We start from the raw sequence: 6,232 nt of genomic DNA on the forward strand, positions 1-6,232 counted from the left end.
AGGCAAGGTGCAGGCTGGGGACTGTTCCATCTGGTAGTGAAGTCCACCAGGCTCTGCCACTGGAAGACTTCTAACAGAAAAGCTGATAAATTTAGGGTGACAGTTTCTGCGCCCAGCGATTGTGATCTGTTGACTCTAAACTAAGATTGTCTGGTGTTTTTCCTTCTGAGGCAACTTGAAAGGAAAAGAACATAGCCAAGAAGGAATTCGACCAGGCTTTGGGACAGGAAGATTGGGAAGGACTGAGCTCCAGGGGAAAGGTAACCACAGCAGAGTGTAGACTGGGGAGAACACACCCACAGCTGCCCATGGGGGACCAAGAGAGCTATCTCAGAGCTCTGGAGAGACAGAGCCCTGTTGGTGGGAGAGGCCTTGGAAAGGGGAAACATTCAATCTGGGGCTATGTGCAGAGCTTAGAACAGACCAAGACCGCCCCCCCCCCCCGTTATAAGCCGGCAATAATGTGGATTGATTTTTTTTAATTACGACACGCAACAGAAAGATGATTCCTTGGTTAAGGTCCATGGCTGCTCTTCCATGAGATGCAGGTCCAGTTCTGAACACCCATATAGTGGCTCACAAGCATGTGTGACTCTGGTTCCAGGGAATCTGATGCCTGCTCTGACTTCCCTGGGCACTGCACACGCATGGAGCATAGACACACATTCAGACAAAACACCCATACACACCAAAATTAAAAATACTTGAATCTTATCTAAAAAACATTTTTTTAAACATTTTTAAATAATGAGCATGAGAAGCAAGAGATCAGAGAAAGATTGGGACAAATGGTCTACCCAATCACAGTAGAGCCAAGATTCTATTGTCTTACAAAACAGACTTCAAAACAAACACATAAAAGATGCCATCTGTGTTTGCTAGAACTATAAGGGAACACTATTTAATGAGAGAGCACTTAGTTTATCAAAAACCTTTAACTGTTACAACCTATAAGCTGCCAATAGGGTTGAAATCTATGAACAAAAATTGAAATAGCAACGGGAGAAACTGAGGCATCCGTAAGCACAGTGGAGGGTTTCAGCTCCCGCTTCAGACTGACTTGAGTCTTTGAACAACACAACTTAAAAGCTTGACTTAATGGGCATAGTGTATAGAGGCTGGTCTCTAACAATTAGATTCTTCTTGATTATACATGAAACATTTATTTTAGAAATTGACCTCATTCCAGACAGTAAAGTGTAGTCTAACAACTTTCAAAGAATCAATACCATATAGATGGCAGCCTCAGATCAGAATGCAATTAAGTTGATAATGATGAGAAAACCAGAAGCACCAGACATGTATGAACAATGCTATAGTTTAAGTTTTATGGAAAGAAATGAAGGCAGGATTTTGAGCAAAATGTATATTCTTAAACTCTGTGTTACAAAACAAAACAATGGCTGGTGTGATCAAGATACATACGACAGAGTAGCTCCGGAAAGGGAAGAAATGACCAAAAGAACACAAAGGAATGGGAAACAAGGTAATATGAGGAACAGAAACACAAGTATAAGAGCAATGTTTTTAAAAGCCACAACTGGGTCTATGAAAAGAACTTCTACTGTACACACCCATCTAGAAAAATCCATCTGCAATGAAGGGAGAACACCACAAATAGACCCAAAATGACCTACAGGAGAAATTTTTCAAAATAGTAGAGTAACATTCAATGTTATGCCAACAAGAAGGCTACTTTAATATAAAATTACGTCTTGTGCCAAAACTGGCTCCAAAAGAAATACAAATTGTAGATAGTCCAGTAACAGTCAAAGAAAATTAGAAACAAATGATTTCCCCCCCGAAGGAAAAAGAAGATCCTAGAGAGAATTACAGGCAACTTATAGCAGACTTTTGAGGGGGAAAAAAGGTGATTCCAGTTCTATACAAACTCTTCCAAAGAATGGAACAAGAGGAAACATACCTCATATATTTTAAAGCTAATGTACCATTGATGCCAAAGCCAGACAAAAATAACAAAAGGGATCATCGCTGCATGAGATGCCGGGGTGGAATCCTGCTTTGTTGCCCAGGCTAGCCCCCAAGAGCTTCATCCTCCCTCCTCAGCCTCCAGGGCAGCTGGAATCACCATACCCAGCTAACTTTTCAAGGTCACACTCTATGCTTACCAGGGATTAGATGTGTTTTTACCTTCTGACATTTTCAGCCATCTCTGGGCTTAACAGAACATGACCCCATCCCTCAGAAGCCAACAAGTGTTTCTCTATAGTAAACACAGAGAACAACAGCTTCAGAATTTGCTAGACAGAACAGATTTTAAGATGCAGAAAAGTAAAAATCAACATGGAATCTTAAAATGTATCCAAGCACCCCACCAGAAAGCAACCCAAAAGAGAAGTAGGGAAAACAAACAAAAAAAAGTGCCAGACCTAAGTTCTAGCATAGCAATAGTTACCTTAAATCTAGTTTTCCAAACATATTAATTAAAATAGATTAATACATTGAAAGGTAGATATCAAAGAAAGAGTCAGCTATATGCTGCTTACAAGGAACGTCAAACTGAACACATAAATAACTTGGTACCTAAATGATAGGAAATATACATGACAAAAACAGTTTTGATTTTGTATGTATGTATGTATGTATTTTATATGTGTCGGTGTTCAGCCTCTTTGTATGTCTGTGTACCATATATATGTCTGGTGCCCATGAAGCCAGAGGAAGGCATCAGATATCTCAGACTCCCATACTCAGACACACCTCTGTGCGTTCCCCTCTCACTCTCAGACAGACTCTTCGTCACACACACCTCACACACACCACATGCACTCTCCTTTCATTCACACACACACACACTCCATACACACCTCACATTCACCTTTCACATCTCTTCTCATGTTCTTTCTCTCTCTCGCACACACATGTTCTCACGTGCTCTCTGGCCTTTCTCTTGCCCTAGTCTTTTATTGATACTCCAAAAACAGGTAAAAAAAAAAAGACATTGTATAATCATTGCCAAAACAAATTCAAAATAATAACCGCATCCCACAAAGAATTAAGAATTATAATTACTCCCGGAAGTTTCAAGCTTCCCCTATTCCCAGGCCTGTTACCAAAAACATAATTGCAAACTTAGCATTATTTAAACTAACTTTTTACTTATACTTCAGTGCTCAGAGCTCTGAGATCAGCTTTATGCAGTTTCCTGTGAAGCTCTCCTAATAAATGACACGGGCAAATCTGCCAGGCAGTGGCCAGAAAGTTAACCCTCAACTGAGCAGTTTCTCTAGCTTTTGCTTCTGCACAGAGCACACAATGACTCTCCTAAGAATGCCGGTGTTTTGACTTAGTTTTACTAGTTTATAATTTTATGCATTCTATACTTTCTTATCCAGGAACCACTCTCACATGTTGTGCAAAACTTATTTCATAACTTCAATAACTTTTTCCTTTCTCAGGGTCCCAATGTTGGCTTTAACTCATTTTCTAATAATTCCTTCAAACTTTCTTTGCAAGTCAAGCGTTAATCTGGAACTACCATTGTGCAGTTGTTACATTGTTTCCAAGATGAGAACACCCAGCCTGCACCTGCACCATTAGGACTGTGTTGTGCTGTGCTGTGCTGTGCCCTGTGCCTCAGTTTTTAATCATTTAAGAATCATTACATTAAAGAACATCTAGTTTCACAGAATTCACCAGAGCAGGAGAAATAAATAGAAAAGTCAGATATTGTAGAATAATTATGCACACCAAGGCCAACTGAAAAGTATTCATGCACAAATAAAATCTATACAGCCATTATCCAGGGATAAGGTTAGGAGAAATGGGAATAACTGTTTTTTATAAGGAGCTGCCAAGGTCTTCTGAGATGTCTCCATCCCGGCCTACTACTGGCAGTCCCTGTCATGGTGGTGCTGTCCCCAGCACCATGGCTCTGTTCTCAGGTGACCTTCCCTTGTGTATTTATGTCCTAATGAAGACATTACTGGATTAGAGTCTGCCTCAGTGATGTCATCGTCTGTCTCAATGATGTCATTTTAGCTTCATTGGCTTTTCAGAGAGTCTGCCTCCAAACATGGTCATTTGGAGTTAAGGCATCAACATATCAATTTTCAGGAGACACAATTAGCTTATGAGCACATATATGATGGCTCTATGCTAAGCAAATAGGTGAATATCACTGAGTGAGCTAATATATATAATATTATAGTACATACTCTATTGTGTTATATTAGATGTTATAATTAATTATATATCATATACGTGTATATTACATATCATAGGTAAATATATGGCATATAATAATATATAACATGATATATTATATTATACATATTATAATAAATTATATATTATATTCATAATTAGTATAATTAATATTAATATTGTGGTAAATATTAAAAAGACAAAGTTACCCTCACTATTAGCCAACATCGTCGAGCCATGTGGCATTATTGGGGTTTATTCATCTCAGTGGTGGCCAGTTCCAGTGGCAGCCACTCTCTTGGCTAGTCTCTCTTCGGGTTGTCTCTGCCAGCCAGAATTCTGCTCACATTCCCTACATTCCTGTAAAATCAAGACTCTAGAGGTCCCAACAGTGGCTAGTTCCCCACGACTTTGGGACCTGCTGTGGCAAATCTTCCTATACTGATCCATCTTTTATAAGATATTCATAAGTACCTGTCGCTATGCAGAGCCATGGGGAGATGGTTCATCTTCATCCTCCATCTTGCCTCTGCCTCCTCTGGCTTCTCTCCCCATCCCAGGGAAGGGTGTGGCATGTGGCAGGACTGGCTTGTTTTCTAGAGCAGTGCTATTAACCTAAGCCTCAAAAATGACAAATATACTATTCCAAAAACAAATAGCAAATGTTTCAGGCTGAGTGTGCTGGCGCACACCTTTTAATCTCAGTACTTGGAAGAGAGAGTCGTATGGGTCTCAGCACGTCCAAAGCTAGCCAGGGCCACATGGTAGGATCCCATCTCAAAAGATAAATACACAGAACTAATGTTTTGACGCAAATCTCTTCGATGGTTTCTTCAAATCCTAAAGTTACTTTAGATATGCCAGATTCTTAATTAAAAGAATAATAATTATCTTTTATATCTGTCTATCACTTTAGTCATTTAATCAATGTTTAACAGGCATTTACTACGTGTCTAAGGCCTGGAAAGTAACCATCAGAAAAAGTTTCTAACTCTGACTTTTCTATATGATGTGAATGAAGGACAGAAATACTATGTAAATGATGATAATATAGAAAGACCCAGAAGTACAGAGAATATAAGAAGCAGACAGGAACCTGGATTCTATAGGTTCAATGCTTGACCTATGACCTAGATGTTCATAGGTCTTATTGAAGAAAGAATGGCCTAAAGTCTGAATGTCAAGAGAGATGGTCACGGAAACCTCAGAAGGAATCTATTCTAGAACAAGAAAACAGTGTAAAATACCGAGAGGTGGGAAAAGGTATTAAAGGCATGTTCTTTAAAAGCTCTCAGGATCAAGAGGTCAGAATCCAGAATATGATATTCTTGCAGCTTAAACTGAGTCTCCTGCATTGGGAATTAGGAAGGGTGTTTATTCTTATAAGCAAGCAGTGCCCCTCATCCCTTATGCTTCCAAAGCACTTAGTTTTGTGCCACGACTAGCCTCAACGTGTCATCCTCTGACCTAGCACACCCTGATGGTTTGAGCTGATCTCATGGCACTACAGGTCTTCCTGATTAGTATGGCTTTGTTCTTGTTAGGAGCTTTTAGAACCTAACACTTAGCACTTCTCAAGCACCAAGTGTGCTGCTAAGCACTCTGTATGCAATGTCTCCTTTAACTCTCACAACAGCCCTATCATAGCTGTCACTCCCTCTCTTAGTTAGGGTTTTCCTGCTGTGAATAGACACCATGACCAAAACAACTCTTATAAAGACAACATTTTATTGGTGCTGGTTTACGGGTTCAGAGGTTCAGTCCATTATCATCAAGGCCAGAACATGGTAGCATCCAGGCAGGCACGGTACAGGAGGAGCTGAGAGTTCTACATCTTCCTCTGAAGGCTACTAGCAGAATACTGACTTCCAGGCAACTAAGAGGAGTATCTTAAAGCTGACACCCACAGGCCTACACCTATTTCAACAGGGCCACACCTACTGCAACCAGGCCATACCTACTATAACAAGGCCACACCTCCTAATAGTGCTTCTCTCTAGGCCAAGTATATTCAATCCACTACATTTCCCATTTCTCTTTCATAGTCAAGAAGACCAAGGTTCTT

The sequence above is a fragment of the Micromys minutus genome (genome assembly GCF_963924665.1).
Source record: "Micromys minutus genome assembly, chromosome: 29".
Lineage (NCBI taxonomy): Eukaryota > Metazoa > Chordata > Mammalia > Rodentia > Muridae > Micromys > Micromys minutus.